The sequence below is a fragment of the Herpailurus yagouaroundi genome, unplaced genomic scaffold (assembly GCF_014898765.1).
Source record: "Herpailurus yagouaroundi ecotype Mexico unplaced genomic scaffold, PumYag 160, whole genome shotgun sequence".
NCBI lineage: Eukaryota > Metazoa > Chordata > Mammalia > Carnivora > Felidae > Herpailurus > Herpailurus yagouaroundi.
In genome coordinates this window covers 3049160-3065465 of record NW_024412401.1, presented here as the reverse complement: position 1 = coordinate 3065465, position 16306 = coordinate 3049160, and the positions used below count along the sequence as shown (strand labels likewise).

General features: G+C 52.2%; 1 protein-coding gene and 2 long non-coding RNA genes across 11 annotated transcripts in view; 1 reads left to right on the top strand and 2 right to left on the bottom strand.

The window, feature by feature from the left end:
- The window catches only part of LOC121034473 (uncharacterized), a 1583-nt gene extending 625 nt beyond the window's left edge, over positions 1-958 (bottom strand). Inside the window, exon 1 of the long non-coding RNA XR_005792446.1 lies at positions 879-958. This is a non-coding gene — a long non-coding RNA (uncharacterized LOC121034473). The remainder of the gene's footprint in view (positions 1-878) is intronic.
- NFIB (nuclear factor I B) overlaps positions 1-16306 on the top strand; it is a 462184-nt gene that overhangs the window by 169383 nt on the left and 276495 nt on the right. The gene's annotated exons all lie outside the window — the stretch shown is intronic.
- Positions 1-16306, bottom strand: part of LOC121034472 (uncharacterized) — a 45458-nt gene that overhangs the window by 4730 nt on the left and 24422 nt on the right. For both annotated transcript variants that reach the window (XR_005792445.1, XR_005792444.1), the window contains exon 2: positions 1101-1240. This is a non-coding gene — a long non-coding RNA (uncharacterized LOC121034472). The remainder of the gene's footprint in view (positions 1-1100; positions 1241-16306) is intronic.

Below are 16306 nucleotides of genomic sequence, written 5' to 3'. Positions count from 1 at the left end.
CCACGAACTGTGAGATCATGACCTGAGTCGAAGTCAGACGCTTTTTTTTTTTTTCAACGTTTATTTATTTTTGGGACAGAGAGAGACAGAGCATGAACGGGGGAGGGGCAGAGAGAGAGGGAGACACAGAATCGGAAACAGGCTCCAGGCTCTGAGCCATCAGCCCAGAGCCCGACGCGGGGCTCGAACTCACGGACCGCGAGATCGTGACCCGGCTGAAGTCGGACGCTTAACCGACTGCGCCACCCAGGCGCCCCAGAATTCAGTGTTTTTTGATACATCTTCGGAGTTGTTCATTCTCCACCACAATGAATTAATTGTGGAACATTTTCCTAGCCTCAAAAAGAAACCCTGTCCTACTGTGCTGTCATCTTTCAATGCCTGCACTCTGACCCCCAGCCCTCGGCAATCACTAATCTATTTTCCGTGTCTGTAGATTTGTCTACTCTAGGAATTTCACACAAATGAAATCATACGATATGGGTGCCTTTGTGACTGGCTTCTTTCACTTAGCATGTTTTAAGGTTCATCAGTGTAGCATGTAACAATACTCCATGCCTGTTTATTGCCAAATAGTATTCCATTGTGTGAATGTACCACATTTTTGTTCACCCATTCATTAGTTGATGGACATTCGGATTGTCTCCCCTTTTTGGCCATTGTGAATAATGCTGTTGTCAACATTCATTTAAAACTTGTTTTAAAGCACAAGCTTTTCTGTGGACGTAGTTTCATTTCTCCGAATCGAATGGTCTTTTAGATTAAAATTTTTAGTGAGGTTTCTTATTTCCCACATGTTTAAGGGAACTGTCATTCAGGAATTAAATCAGAAACACCACACACAGAATTTCAATCATCTTAAATATTGGGCCACTCACCCAACCCCTTGAGAATCCAGGGTCTGGCTCAGCTCTGAGGGGGAGTCCTGTTCATACACTTCAGGGAGAAGGAAGGCACTGTCAGGAGAAAGGAGGAGCTGGCTTGGGGTGCACTGTGTAGGTGTGTCCGAATTCCCCCTGGGGTACCTAAGTCTGGCCTGCCCCATTGCGGGACTCTCCTCCATATGCCAAGTATAAAGAATAATAAAAATAAAACCTTACTCTTTGGTCTGGAAATGAGAGTCATGAGGTTTGGGAAACTTGCCGGAAAGAGAGAAATTTAGCTTCCCTAATAGACGCTGGTAGAGAGTTTCATTTTCTCCCTTCCATGATGGGAGGGTTCTTCAGAGGGTCCTGCAAACCTGCCATGGAAAAAAAAAAAAAAAAAAAAAAAGCTCTACACTAATTTATGTAGCAACTTTCTTCCAAGAAATCCAGTGTCTCAAACAGTCTTTCACTGATTCCCCTTAGGGAGTTTGCACAAATGTGCATAAGAAATTACTTCTTTTAAAATTTACACTCACCCGTTCGCCAATACTGGGCAGAAATGGAACCAAAAAAGCAGACCTCCTGACCAAACATTCCACTATAATATTTTCAGTGAGCTTCTATAAATCAGTGCATATCCTTAAACACAGGATCTCCCCGTAATATCCCCATAATATCCCCATGACTCTAGCCCTGATGACTACATTCCTTTCATCAGGGGCACAGCTTGCCCCTTCCAAATTAGAATCAACTACTATGGCACGCACCATGAAATGGAAGTCTATTATTTACTTCCAATTAAGTGCTCGGGTCGGCCTTAAAACAGGCCAGGGTTCTCTCTTGCAGCTCGGCCCAACAGAGAACCCCTCAAGAATCCTGGGGCTGACTGGCTCCGAAGCGAGAATCCTGTTCACACACCACAGGCAGGAAGCTGGAGTCTAACCAGTCCTCTCCCACCGCCGTGTCTCCATGCTGCCTTGACATTGGGCTGCACTGCCCCTCAGAGTCCTACTGTTCATACTGGGGAACAAGCATACGCGGTTTCCAAAGCCCAACTCCAGTGCCTGGATGGATGACTCTGGAAAAGCTTCCAGCATCACCCGTACGCAGGGCCCAACCCAGCCCCCTCCCCCAAACCAGACATTTAGCTCCTTATGTTGGGCCTTTCATCAAAGTATTCCTATTGTGAAGTTCTCACTGCCCATCCCTGGGGCAGGGGGGAGGGGGGGGCCGGAATCTTAGGGCCACACTAGCTCATGCAGAATCCCAGGGAATCAAACCCGTAGAATATCTGTGCCTTTCCTCCCACCCCCAGAAAATCTCTGGGTCCCATAAATTCTTCCCCAGGGGTTCTCAGAGAAATGGAAGGAATTTTTGGGGGGTCATTTATTAAAATTTTTTAATATTTATTTATTTTTGAGAGACAGAGAGAGAGAGAGAGAGAGACAGAGCACAATCGGGGGGAGGGGCAGAGAGCAGAGCTGTCAGCACAGAGCCCGACGTGGGGCTCGAGCTCACAAACCGTGAGATCATGACCTGAGCCAAAGTCAGATGCTTAACCGACTGAGCCGCCCAGGCGCCCCTAATGTTTATTTATTTTAGAGAGAAAGAGAGCACATGAACAGGGGGGGAAGGGCAGAGAGAGAGGGAGAGAGAGAATCCCACGAAGGCTCCACATTGTCGGCACAGAGCCCGACATGGGGCTCGATCCCATGAATCATGACTTGAGCCAACATCAAGGGTCACCGAGTGAGCCGCCCAGGTGCCCCAGAGACTGGAAGGATTCTCTGTATCCAACTGGTGACACAAAGTTCTTACCAGTGTCCCACGCTACACCCAGCCTCGGACCTATTTTGTTTCGGCCCTCATACTCTTAACCAGCACTGTATTTTAAGTTTGTGTTAGCTGTCAACAAGGACTAACTACGTGGTTTGTTGCGCCCCGTGCAACACAAAAATGCAGGCCCTTCTTCAAATCCACGAATTTCCACATGGCCATAGCAGAACATTCAGCCAGAGCACCTGGCCCTTCCTGGGCCAAGCGTGGGGTGCCGCGTGACCACACCGGTTGTGTGTTCGTGAAATGCACCCTGCTCCCGACGTTTCAAAAGCAAAAGATTCTTAACCTCTCTTAAAAACTAAAAACATCGGTGACTCCGGGCTGCATCCCTGAATGGGTCCACAAGATTGGCGGGCGCCAGGTTACGACCTAGAGTCGTTTGCTAGGGCTACCGTGACAAAGTACCATAGACTGAGTGGCGTAGAAGACAGGAATTTATTTCCTCGCAAGTCTGGGGGCCAGAAGTCTGAGAACAAGGTGTCGGTAGAGTCCCTTTTTTCTAAGGCGCCGTCCCTTGGCTTGCCCACCAAGCCCTTGGCCGTCCCTGGCGGCCGCCTTCTTGGCGTGTCTTCATGTGGTCTTCCCACAGCACCTGGCTGTTGTCCTAATCTCCTCTTCTTACGAGGACTTCCCCGGTCACAACGGTTAGAGCTGCCCTAACGGCCTCCTTTTCACTTAAGAGCATCTTTAAAGGCCCTATGTCCACATGCAGTCGTAGCCCGCAGTCCCGGCGGCTAGGCCTTCAACCTATGAACTTTGGAGGTTGACGCGGCCCACAATGCAGCTGTTCACTTCAGAGAGGCACCGTGCTCCGAGTCTCTGGCCCCCAACCCTTGCCATGGCTCATCTGGTTGTACTGCTTCTCTTCCTCCTGATCCCCTCTCCCGTACGGAGGAACCGGTCCTCTTGTGTAGTGTATGGAGTAGTGACCCTGCGGGGTACAGGACAATGGCCTCGCGCACCCTCCACGTCCGCAAGACTACCCAAGTGATCCTCCCCGCAGGCCTGCAATCCGTGGCTTAAAACCAAAAAGCAAAGGTAGCCACTAGGTAGAGGTAAGAGTTCAAGTGCGGTGTAGAAGGACGAAGTCAATAGCCATGAGGTACAAATGACCGCTCATCGCAGTGATTCGACTTGCGGGTTTTAGGAGAGCGGACTCTGAGCCCCTACCGCATTTTTCCGGGGCCTGATCCCGCTAAAATCACCTGACCGTCCAAGGGATGGCCTTAAATTCCAGTGGAATCCCAACCAGACAGCCCCTTAGAGAGAACATACTCTCAAATTGGTCTTTGTACCTATTCGTAGAAATGTTAGCCAGATTATAGCTGAAAACTCTGCTAATTCTGGGGACGTTTTTGGTCTCATGCCTGGAACTGTTGAAGCATATATTCACACCTACCACATGTAACACTCAGTGGCATAATTTCCAGCACGACACTTTCCTACTTTAGTTTTAAAAGAAGCAGAGCAGAGACTGGAGACCTCACTCTGTTGCTTTTTGCAGGAGGCTCCATAAAGGGTGAAGGGATGGCTTCCGTGCTGAAAAGAGGCATATTTTGCCGTTTTAAAAGAAAAGGGGACACAAACACCTTTGCTCAGAATCAGGGAGCTCATGCTGAAACATTTGTACCTGCATGCCCATAAGAAAAATAAAAATAATGAGGTCCGAATTTCGAGGTTCTCGGAGAATAATAGTGTGGCGATGAATAAATCCCAATATTGGATAGAGCTTGAGAAAAACTTTAAAAGCCATCTTAGTCTAACCCCTTTGGTTCTAAGCCAAGGAAAGGGAGGCTCTGAAATATTTAATGACTCGCCCCAGACCAACACTCTTCCTCAAATGCACGTCTTTTCTCTCCGGTCAGTGGACTTCCTACCCCACCAGGCTACTTTGAAACAGGTACTGTCCTGTTGACTTAACTTGCACGTAAAACAACAAAAATCCTCCTTCTCTGAAACAGTCTCGATTTAGACCCCAGATCTGGGAAAGCAAAGGCTATTTCAACTTCCACTCCCTTAGCAAACAGAAGAAAAGGCATCTGACTGACCCGTGGACTTTTCTGGCTGGACCCTGGTTTCCCCACCCTCAGGTTTCTGCCGCAGCGAGCGGTGCTGACTGCCAGTCTGACACCAGGGGGCGCAGCCTCCTTTGTCCTGACACAGGCATTGAAGGCAGGCTCTCTGAAGTCTCAAGTCTGGCTGGGCCTCAAAAAAAAAAAAAAAAAAAAATCTGACTTTCCCTCCTTTCACGGTTTCTCTCTGGAACCAGCCCACTCCCCAACCCCCCTCATTCATCTTAAAACCGTTTTTTTCTTCCTCCTGGACGCTCACACTCTCCCTCTGTACCATCTCAGATCTGTGCATGCTGCAGGGTCTTGTGCATGTTTCTAGAAGCGCTTTTCAGAGACACCAGCCCCTCCCCAGCTGCTCCTCTTCTGGAAGAGCCCACGGCCAGGGCCCGTCACTTGCTCTCACTTGGAGCCCCCTCCCCGCTGCCCTCCGCCACCAATTCAGGATTTTCTAGCAATTCTTCCAGAATGAGGAACTCTCGAGGACAGGACTAGCTTTTCCTGAAAGAATTATCACACGCATCCTCTAAAATCCCTCTCCTTTCCACTCACAAAAATAGTTGCAAACAATGAAATGATCGGTTCTGGGAAGCTTATACCAGCGTTCACCCTCTCTGCTCCTGAACGTCTAACATCAGCCTTTGGTGGGGGACATCCACCCAAAGGGACAGGCTGAATCATCCCTTCAGCCGTGCTTCTTACCCACCCACTGTGCACCCCAAGCCGGGAAGTGCCTCCTTCTGCCTTCACCAACTTGGCTCTCTGTGTTCTCCCGCAGAAGGAAATCTTCATATTCACCGCAGCCCCTGATCCCAAAGACTCAGTGTTCCCATGTTTCACGGAAAAATGAACATCCCCTTCCACCTTAAGATGTACTTCTCTACCTGCTCCCATATGCACAACACCCAAAGGCAAATCCCCATATCCCCCAAGCACACCCTTTTGCAAACAACCCTGAACATTCACCATCTTGAACTGAAGGGCCGCAGGGTCCTAACCAGACCTTTGAAAAGCAGCGACTCTATTTACATAAAGAGATTTCAAGTTTACAGTCCACCCCCACCCCCGTCCTCACCCCCTCCCACCCCCTGTCACCCCGTCTCTCATTTGAGCCTCCCAACAACCCCGAGCAACAGGCAGGGAAATCTGAAGCTGAAGAAGTTTGCCCCAGTCCCAGACAGAGCTAGCACAGGCTGCAGGCAGCACTGGGGTGACAGCAGCTAGGTGACAGGGACACAAAGAAAGCTGTTTGTCCATTTGCACTGAGGCCTGGAAGGAATGCAACCCTCACAAATGGCCGTCAGGTTACCTGCACCGAGAGAGCTTATGGTCTCAGCTCCCGGAAAACTGTAGCATTAGCAGGTGCAGGTGGAGGGGAGAGGAAGGGGTGACATGAACTCTGACTTGAGCCTTCTTATCTGTGGCCTCGCTCCTTGTCTCTCCCCACTCCTCGCCTTCCCTAAGGTAGACAGTCATGGTGGTGCTGGGTCTGAGACAGGCAGCCACAGCTGGTTATCCTGATTGGGACACTCCCTCTCCTCACTCGGAAGGTAATGGTGACGTCTATTAGATAGGGACAGAGCCACTAAAGGAATGAAAAATATCAGCACTGTTCTGGAAGAGGGGGCAGAGGAAGAGACTTACTTTCAGTTTGTGCCCTTTTGGATTATTTGAAATATTTTGATTTATGCATATGTTACTCTTATAATTTCTACAAATTTTTATTGGGGCTAATAATGCTCTTTAGGGTTGCTGTAATGACAACCTATGTAAAGCGTCTGGCACAATAAGTGGTCTGGCACGCAGTGGATGTTTCCTGAACAGTAGTGTCTTGTTAGCTACACCAGCCTCAAAACTGGGGCAAACGGACTTCAAATCAGGAAACCTGGGGTCTGGTGCAGACTCTGCTCTCAGTTCACCGTATGCCCTTGGTAAGCCCAGTTCCCTCCTCTGTGCCTCAGTTTCCTTCTCTATAAAGTTACTAGGCACCGTCCAACTGAATCGGAAACCAGTGGGAAGAAGTCCAGCACCCAAAACGCCTGAGATGCCTGAGACCCCCTCTCAAATGCAGCCACAGTTGTGCAGAGGCCAGCCGCTTAAGCTTGAACTCATCGGGCACAAACCCTTCCCTTCCTAGGAGAAGCTGGCCTCTAGGGTGGACAGCTCAATAGTTCTGAAGATCATTCAGAATTGAAGTTAGGAAACAAAGATTCATGAACACTACGTAAAGCCCGCAACTTTGGTAGGAGCTGGGGAGGGAAGGTTTGGGCTATTCCTTGGGTGCAAGTTGGCCCCATGATCATTTCCAAGGAGATGCCCTTGCTTGGCAGAGGGGTGCATTTCAAAAGAGAGGCCCCAGACCCAGCCAGAGCCAGCCCCAGGCGGGTCCAGAGGCTGAGAGTTCTGTGTGGGGTGCGGGGCTAGCTGTGGTGAGACCAGACCCACCCCTGGCACCGCCAGAAGCACAGCCGCACTCTGGATAAAGTCAAAAGGAACTTGCTGCCCAGGTGGACTGAACCGAAGCACCGCTGAAGCTCCCCCAGCGTTTACCTTTATCTGAACAACAACAATGGAAAAGTGGAGAGACAGGGTCATAGGAAGTGCAGGCGCTCAGGCACTGAAACAGGGGAGACCTGTTCCGGGGCACCCCAGTTCCTGAGAATCAAAGAGAGATTTTGTTCCTGGAACACACAACTGATTCATTTCCCATCCTGCTCCGAAATCGGAGGTTTTCCCTGTAAGTAAGTCTCTTTTGCCAGCGCTTGGCCTTTGGGGACCGGAGGCAGGTAGTCTGGTGGGTAGGAAGGTTGTGACTTTCTTTTCGCCCCGCGGTCTTCTTCCTATTTAAAGCAGCACCGCCTGTCAGTAGTAGCGAAGTGCCAATATTTGCAGGCAGGAAGGTTTTCTGACATTGGAAGGGGTAGAGGCGATCAGAGCAGATGGGAGGCCCTTTCCCAAGGCCATCAGGCAGGGCAGAAATCGGTTTCACCCGCACCTCAAGAGGAATCACCAGCCTCCACTCTCAGGGTCAACACTCACAAGGTATCTGCGTTTATATATATACAAAAAAAAAAAAAAAAATCCCCCGTATCTCTGAATTAGTTGACCACACCCGTTACGATGACATCTTCCCCCAAAGCCCGTGTTGTCACCGCCTAAAGGGGAGGCAGTGTTTTCAACCCTTGAGGGATCTGAAATAACGGTGGCAAAGGATGCCCACACCTGGAAGACCCCTCCCTTTTTTGTGTGTGAGGCCTAGCGATCTAAGAGGGGGATAAGGGAGGGGGAGGCGGCTTGTAGAGAGGCTTGGGCAGGTAGCAACAACTCCGCCTGATTTCCAGAGGCAAAACCAAATAAATAAAAATAGCTCCGGCCATCATCCTTTGACAAACCTACATTCTGAGAATTTCTGTAATTTTGGAAAGGCTCCCTCCCATTGTACGTTACAAGTCACTTTCAAAGACAGTTCTGAATGCATGGCCACTTGTTAAAATGTCTCTGTGCTTGCTTTTCCGCTTGGTTCTTTTCTGCGCCCGTTTGTATCTCTAATAAGCAGCATTGTTTATTATCCTTGGGTCCGTGCCCCTGGGATTGAACTGAAATAAAACAGGAGCGCAGAGGCTGAGCGCTGGAAAATGCACCGGGTTTCCCAGGCCCCGGAGGGTCCGGGGCTGCGGCGCGGCGGCGCGGGGAGAGCCCACCCGCGCATACGCACTGGGCGAAGGACAAGTTTGCGAGAGTTTTTCCAGACGCCGAGAGGTCCTGGGCAACACGAAGCCCCGGACGAGTGGGCACAGGAAAGAGGCACACTGGGAAGGGAAATGCCACTTAAGACTGGGAATAGGGGTGTGACTTAGGGGCAGAACAGACTAATGCGGCAGGATCATAAAAGACTGCCGCGCGGGAAGCGTCCTGAGCCGTCTTTTAGCTCGAAGTCTCAACTCTCGTTCCTGTGCAATAAATTCTCATTAATAAATTCTCGCTCTTCGGCGCAGCCCGGCAGTTTTCGCTGTCAGAACGAGTATCCTAAGCAAGATGAGGCTTACCCCCCTCCTTCTCTGCAGTGGCCTCATATTTGTCCCCATTTCGTTTTAAGCCGAGTGCGTTGCGACCGTGGAAAATGTGAGCGCATGCCCCGAGAAATAAAGCGCCGCCGTACCCCCAATCACGGAGAAAGAGTTTCCCTACCCTCGGACCCCAAACGGGCCCGTCGGTAGGGCCTCTCCCAAGTCCCACTGCTCCCCAAAGTGAGTGCAGTTCGCTATCAAAGAGCAGAAACCCGCATCGGAGACAAAATGCGGAGTGGTTTCCGAGTCTGGGGAAGGGGGGATTTCCCGGCTTGGCCCAGCCTGTGCCTCCACATCCCCCCAGAAGTAGTGTCGGCGCAGGCTGTGCGGGAGAGTTTGCCCTAAAGAACGTAATTAAACGCGCGCGCCAAACCCGGGCTGTGCGCTCCCCAAATGAGACTTCCAGCCCCAGGGCCCGGCCGGAACCGTCCTTCCCACCGGTTCCAGCGAGACAAGCCCCCTGTCCCCCAGGCTCCGAAAATTCCCCCAACGGGCTGCAAAGACTACTCAGATTGTCACCGCTAACTCTGCTTCCTCGTCGGGTTAGGCTGTTTTAAGATACAGAGATTCTGTGTGCTCGCAAGAGCAGAGTGATCTCCCTCAAGCAACTCGTGCAAGAGCTTTAAGCAGCCTCTGGGTTGCCGCGCGTGCAAGCGGCGGCGGAGTTTTCCGAATTTTAAGTAGTAAAGTGAATTTCGGTGCAGGGAAAAGTGTGGGCTGTTGGAGTGCGGGGTGGGGGTGCGCGCCGAGGAAGCCGCCAGGAGGCTTTGTGTGTGTGTGTGTGTGTGTGTGTGTGTGTGTGTGTGTGTGTTTTAAGTTAGACTTGCACCAAGCCGGCACGAACCGCACCGCTTCGTGGTTTCCGAATTACGAGAATCCTAAGAGTTTGGGGGCATCCCTGCAGCCAAGGGCCCCGCACAGCGTTCTAAGGACTGCTTCCACTTTCCAAAGAGCCCCCGCAGCACGCTGGGTAGAGCCAGGAGCTGCTGACTTTGTCCGCTGCTCCCGGCTCTTCTGTCCTCTCCCCAGTCCTGCCAAACCCAGAACCGTCCCGTCGCTGCGGGGATTGCGCGGGAGAAAAGAGGGCCGAAAGTCTAGACTGCGCATTCTCCCAACAGGTAGTTTCACGCGGGGGTTGGCCCGGTTTAAACATCCGAGGCTGGGTTGCCCGGGCCGCGCTAAGCTGGAGCCCTGAAGCAGACACCTAAGGAGTTTTGGAAGGGAAGTCGCGTTCCGGGAGTCACTTTAAATAACCTTGTTTTGTCTCCATTCTCCAGCTTCTCCCCGAATAGGGTGAGCTGCGCGGTCTGGAATGGAGTTCAATGGGCCCAAATAAGCCGCTTCAGGCTGTAAACTCACAACTGACTGGGTTTTTCCCCCTTTCCTCTCCTTTCCTTTCTTTCTTTTTCTTTAATTTCCTTTTCTTTCTTTTCTTTTCTTTTTTTTCTTTTCTTTTCTTTTCTTTTCTTTTCTTCCCTTTTCTTTTTTCTTTTCTTTCTTTCTTTCTTTGTGTGTGTGTGGTCATTTTCGCCTCAATGGTTACTACAGAACCCAGCCAGGCTTTAGAGAGAAAGACATTTATTTGAGAATTGGGAGATACCCCTTCGAAATACACTAGGCTCCAGAGGAAAAGAGGAAAAGACTGCGTGACACTTGGATGATATCATTGAATTCTGCCTTTCCCTGGTGCGCAGTGAGGAAGGAAAAGCAGAAAGCCAGGCCGCGTGTGGAACGGGCGGCGGCGGCCTCGCGCTCCAGCGGGCGCACCACGCTTCCTTCCCAGGGCGCAGGGAAAAGTTGGGTTGGGCCATTTTATCCTGCCCCCAGCAAGGGTGCGCGGGCCGAACGTGGCCGAAGCCTGGTCTTGGCTGCGTGGCCCCCTCTCTTTCAGGGGCACTGGCCCAAACATCCCCGCCTGAGGCCGTGGGCGCACGTGGTGCGCGGAGAGCCGAAGCGCGACTCGAAACGGCGCGCGTCGCCCCAAAGATCCCTGGCGCGCGCGGCCCTCGCTGGGCGGGGGAAGATGGGGGACGGGGCCCCTGGGCGGGAGGATCTAATCCCGCCTTGGCAGACGAGCCTTTCCCGCTGTTGCTCCGAGCCGTCGCCCTGCAGTGCTTTCCGCACTGGCAGAGACCGCCGAACCCGCGGTCTTGTCTTGTCCATCTCTTAAGGAAACGTCCCGCAGTCAGCGCCTCGAAGCCTCTGCGGCCGGGGGCGGACCTGACCCAGGATGCTTGGATCTTTAACCACCCCAGGACCCGGCCTCCCGGGAGCACCCCGTCCGCTCCCCAGCGCCCACCCCAGCCTTGCTTCTTTGCCCTGCGCCTCCACCACTAACCGCGCTCCCGAAACTTTCCAAAGTTTTCTCGAGCTCCGCCACCGCAAGTTCGCCTCGGCTGGCGCGGGCTGGAGGAGAAAAAGAACCACCACCTCCCTTCTCCCCCTCCACCTATCCTTCTTCTCTCCTCTCCCTCCCATCCTCCTCCTCCCCCGTGAGTCCAAACCTTGCCGGCGGGAGCGCGCGGTGCTGGAGCCCCCGAAGGCACCGACTCTGCAGGGGACGGAGTTCGTTTCGCATCCCCCACTCTCTGAGCCTCGGCCGTTCCCGCCCCCTCCTCCCCCACCTCGCTTTCGGCGGGGACCAGCGGGCTTGTAGTTTAGTTTTGTTCAAATTTATTTATTTTTTTCTTTTCAGATGTTCTGGGTTTTTTTTTTGTCTCTAGGATTCCACCCTGCTGGAGCCTTGAGCGTCCTCCTGCCTTGCAGTTCCCCGGCGTGGGGATCGGGGGACGCACTCTTCGCGCTGGGCGGGTTGGCTCCCGAGTGGGGGCCAGGGGCTCCCAGGCCGCGATTTCTCCGGCTGGGTTCCGTCTCCCTGGGAGACCCTGCGTCTCGGTGGGAGGCAAATTCGTGCCAAAGCTCGGGCTCTAGGCAAGCTTCCGGCGCGCCCCTTGCCCCCCACCCCGCGGAGCTTTGGATGCGGCCGGTTTGGGGGGTTGTTTTCATTCTTCTTTAGAAGACGGGCGCATGCGGTGGACGGGGGACCCGGCTGTAACTCCATCCTGAGGTCTTCCCACACAACACTGGGCATTAGAAGTAGAAAGGTTCACTCCCTCCAGGTTGCGCAGTTCCACGTGCCCAGCCAGGAGACCACCACAGAATGTGCCCCAAGTTGGTTGGTTTGTGGCCTATTGTGTTTTTATTTTGTCTAGGATTAGCGGGGTTTGAAATTTTTGTGGCCAGCCTTACCACCCCGGGGCCTCAACTTTCAAACCAACAAGTCAACGGGAACGTTCCGGCGAAACTGGATCTCCTGGTGCGCCGCTGGGACACGTGCGGGGAATAGAAACGAAATCCCCCTCGGATGGCGCGGGGCGGACTCACGGGCCTGGGGTTGCAGGGCCCTTCCTGAACCCCGCTGGACTGGTTCTGGAATCGGACTTGACCCCGCCAGGGTCGTGGCCAGCACTTTGCTTTGATCCTTCTACGTGCCGGGTGTGCTCCTCAGGTCGTTGGCCACCGAGGATGCCTGCCCCTAAGCGATGTCCGTGGGAGCTAACGGGTTGAGCGGGGCTGCGCCTGCGTGCCCAGATCCGAATCAAGTTCTACGCTCAAGGTTAGCAGGATTTCGGTTACCTCGTGCGACCTGGGACGTCAGACGTCCACCCAAATCGAAGCTGCCTACCAATGCCCCCTCCCCCAGGAGTCTCGGGAGACCCGAGCCCCACAACATCCTCTCTTTCCAAACCCTGGGCAAACACGTGTCCCACGTGCTGCCTCGCTCCCTCCGGCCGCACCTCCCACAGGCCTCTCTCGGACTGGGCCCGCCGGGAACCAAGGTCCCATCTCCTCGCCCCCCCAGCATCCCCTCCCCCTTTCCCCTGGAAAGGCGGGACTTCCCTGGCCCCTTCAAATGGCACCTGAGCAGAAGCAAAAACTTCGCAATGACGAAGGGCCGGGACACCTATGGCAGCTTTGAAAAAAGGAGGGGGACCTTGGCCGAGAGGAAAAAAGTTATGGGGTGGGGGCGGTGGATAAGTAGTAGGTGTAAGCAGCTTGCTTTTTAACTCCTCACCCTGCCACCCCTAAACCCCAGCGGCTGACAGAATTGTGTACCTCTTAAGTACCAAGCTCCCAGAGGGTGGGGCGGAGGTGACAGCCCGCTTTGCCCCCGGAGCCAGCCTGCACCCTGCAACTGTGGCAGCCGCACTTTCCAGGGCAGAAGAGTCCACTCCGGATCTGTTTGCTTCTAATATAAAAGATCCTGTTGGCAAAGGAGCACCCACTTCCCTCTCCCACCTCCACCCCCTCTGAACCCTTCCTAGGGCCTCAAGCCCTTGGATTGTATGTAATGATTTTTAATCTCCAGCATCCTAGACTTTAAAGCAAGCAAGGGAAAAGCGTAGTTAGGATGAAGAAAAAGGACTGGGCATTATTTTGGAGGGAGGCCTAGAGATGGAATTCAAAATCAAACGTGGATGAATTTGGGAGTGTGTTGAAATTTCATTTCCTTCAGAAGCTGTCTGCTTTAGACCAAAACTGATTTAAATTACTAGGAAGGACGCGAAGCTGGGAGTCTCTGCGGAAACAAAAAAGTCAGAGGCTTGCGGGATACCCCTTTCCTCTACCCCTCCTCAAACAAATAAGCAGCGGCTCTCAGGTCAGCTGAGTGACTCTCTGCCCTCCGACACCGGCATAGGGTGCCCTGAGTGTGTTAACAGTCCCTTCCTTCGGGAAGGCCAAGCCCCAAGGGGTGACCCAAAACAGGCTCCCCAAGCCCCCAGCCCAGTGTCTGTCCTCTGGGATGGAGCCTGGGAAGGGCCTACAGGAAACAGGTCTGGGTGTGAGGCCAGGGGGAGCCTTCGGTGCCTGCCTGGTGAGCTTCAGGGGACTTGTGGCCCAGTCACCCCTATCCCTTCAAAGCCCTTCTTCTGGTGGTTATTTAAAGCCTTGAGTTTATATTTCTCATCTTGATGCCTAGGTTAAAAAAAAAGAGGGTAGAACATGTACCAATGTTTGGAGCTATTTATGTATGGTTTCCATTTACTTTGGTTTGTAGGGGTTTCTTCCCCTGGCAGTGTTGGCAACCCTGGAGGAGGACGCTTGGGGAGGGGGTGGGGAGGGTGAACTTGACCCGTTTATTCTTGTTAACCAGTCACAAAAACAGCAAAAATACTAACTCTCCATCCTTACTCTGATCTTTTAAAATAGTACAGATATATATAGATATAGCCTGTTAGGTAGAAACTGGTTAGGACTGAGGCATCACTAATGCTACACTGCTAAACTAGCTAATCCTGTCCCTTTAAGAAAAATCCATAAAGCTCTTCCATCAGCCCCGTGTCTGGGAAAGGAGCAAACTAACTGCTTGGAACAAAAGAGACAAAGAGGCCAAACAACAAAACAAACAAACAACTCCCTCTCCCCCCCCTCCAGACAACAATAGACTAGACGCAGCAAGTGCAGTGACTGCCTGGCCGGCTGCTGCTGTCCACCTGCCAAATCTCCCGCATTTGGCTGGAGACTTTCCCTCTCTCGCCCCACTCCCATCGCCCCCCCACCCCCACCCCCAGCCCTGTCTGTCTTTCTCTGTGTGTGACTCTCTCCGTGTCCCTCTCTTGGGGTCTGGCTATGTGTGTGTTGTTTTGTCCCTGTCTCTGCTCTGCTTCGGCTTTCACTTGATGTCGCTCTGTGTCTCAGACCTCCATTCTCTCTCTCTCTTTCTCTCCCTCTCTTTAAAGGCCCTCAGCATATTAGCATTCTCTGGCATTTGTTTCTTTATTTGCTAGGCCATTTCTGTGGCCTCTCCAAACTGCCTCCTCAGGACTTGTGTTACTCTGGGGTGTCCCCGGCATCCTGCCTTGTATTTTGTTTGTAGCCCTCTTCCCAGGGAGGATCCCAAGGTCCATTTGCACTTCGGTTTTTAACCATTCCTCCTGTTCGGATCTTTGCTCTTTTTCTATAAGGCTTTTGGCACACCACCCCCCTCCTTGTCCCCAGCAGCCCTTTCTCTGCTTCTTGGCTGCTGCTTGAGACTCTCATGCATGCCTGCCTTCCCTTTCTCTCCCTCTCTCTTCCTCGCTCTCAGGCAGACATTATCACCCCCCTCACCCCCACCCCGTGCCCCCTAGTCCAGCCTTTTCCTTCCTCTTCCCTCCTCTCTACCAAACTTTAATAAAATACTGTAACCATTTTTGCCTGGAGATTGCTTTTCTCTGTGGAGTGAATATGAACCCTTGGAAAGTGGGGAGTGGAGAAAGAAAAGAATCAATAAATGGAGACTACAGACAGCAGAGGCTGAGCTTGGAGCAAGCCTGCTTGCCAACACCCCATCCCCTTTCACGTGTTTTTGGTTTTTTTTTTTTTTCTTCCTAATAAACCCTTTTGTGATAGCGTCTCTCCTCCTGAAGCATCTGTGTCTGCTTCAGGGAGACACGGGGAAAACCTGGCCATGGCTCTCCTCCCCTGGGCAGCAGGTGACCCACGGGAGGCAGGCTGCAGCCTCATCAGGCACATTCCCACCTCCAGCCCCTCCCCATCTCCCCAGGGGAGAAAACCAAAAAGGTAGAGGCCCCTGGCGATGGGGGCGAGGTCTGCCATCCCTCCTTCAGAGGACTGTACAATGGCTGCTTGAAAAGAAGCTTCTCCAAGGATGGTTGTCTTCTCCGTGAAGGAGGAGGCTTCAACTCTCAAGACGTTGTGGGCAAAACAGGGCTGAACTGTTTATCTAAAGCAGAGAATTCCCACAGCTGCATGGTATGGGGTTGGCAAAATGGGGGCATCCCCCCCTACCCCACCCCCACCCCCCCAAAATCGTCCATGCCCAGTAATAAGCCAAAGAGCCAGGACAAATGATCTCCCTCGGCCCCACCCTCCTCTTCTCCTTTTTTCAATAAGATACAGGCAACGACAGATGAAAACGACATTAGTGGTAACTCTGAAGAGAGGAAAACCATTTAGAGTCTGAGAAGAGCAGAAAAAACAGACAGGAAATTTACTCTCATTGTTTGGTTGCTTGGTGATAGGGCAAGATGAAGAAGCACTTAAGGAATAAAACACACGTGTGCACCGGCATAAACACAGGTGTACATGTATGTGTGTCTAGTTGGCTGACACTAGTCGTGAAAAGGAAAAGGGAAGGAGTTTGAAGTCAGGTACACCTGGATGGGATACAACCTGGCCACTTATTAACTAAGCAGCTATACCTACCCCACAGTGGTGTTCTAGAGATTGAGTGGAATCACATATATGGAAAAGCCAAGCGATGTCTGGGCAAGCTGTCTGTGCTCAGTAAATGAGACCTTCTTCTCTCCCTCATTTCCTCCCTCCCTCCCTCCCTCCCTCACTTCTTTCTTCTTTCTTTTTCTTTCTTTCTTCCTTTCTTTCTTTTTCTTTCTCTTTCTTTCTTTCTTTCTTTCTTTTTCTTCTTTCCTTCCTTCCTTCCTTCCTTCCTTCCTTCCTTCCT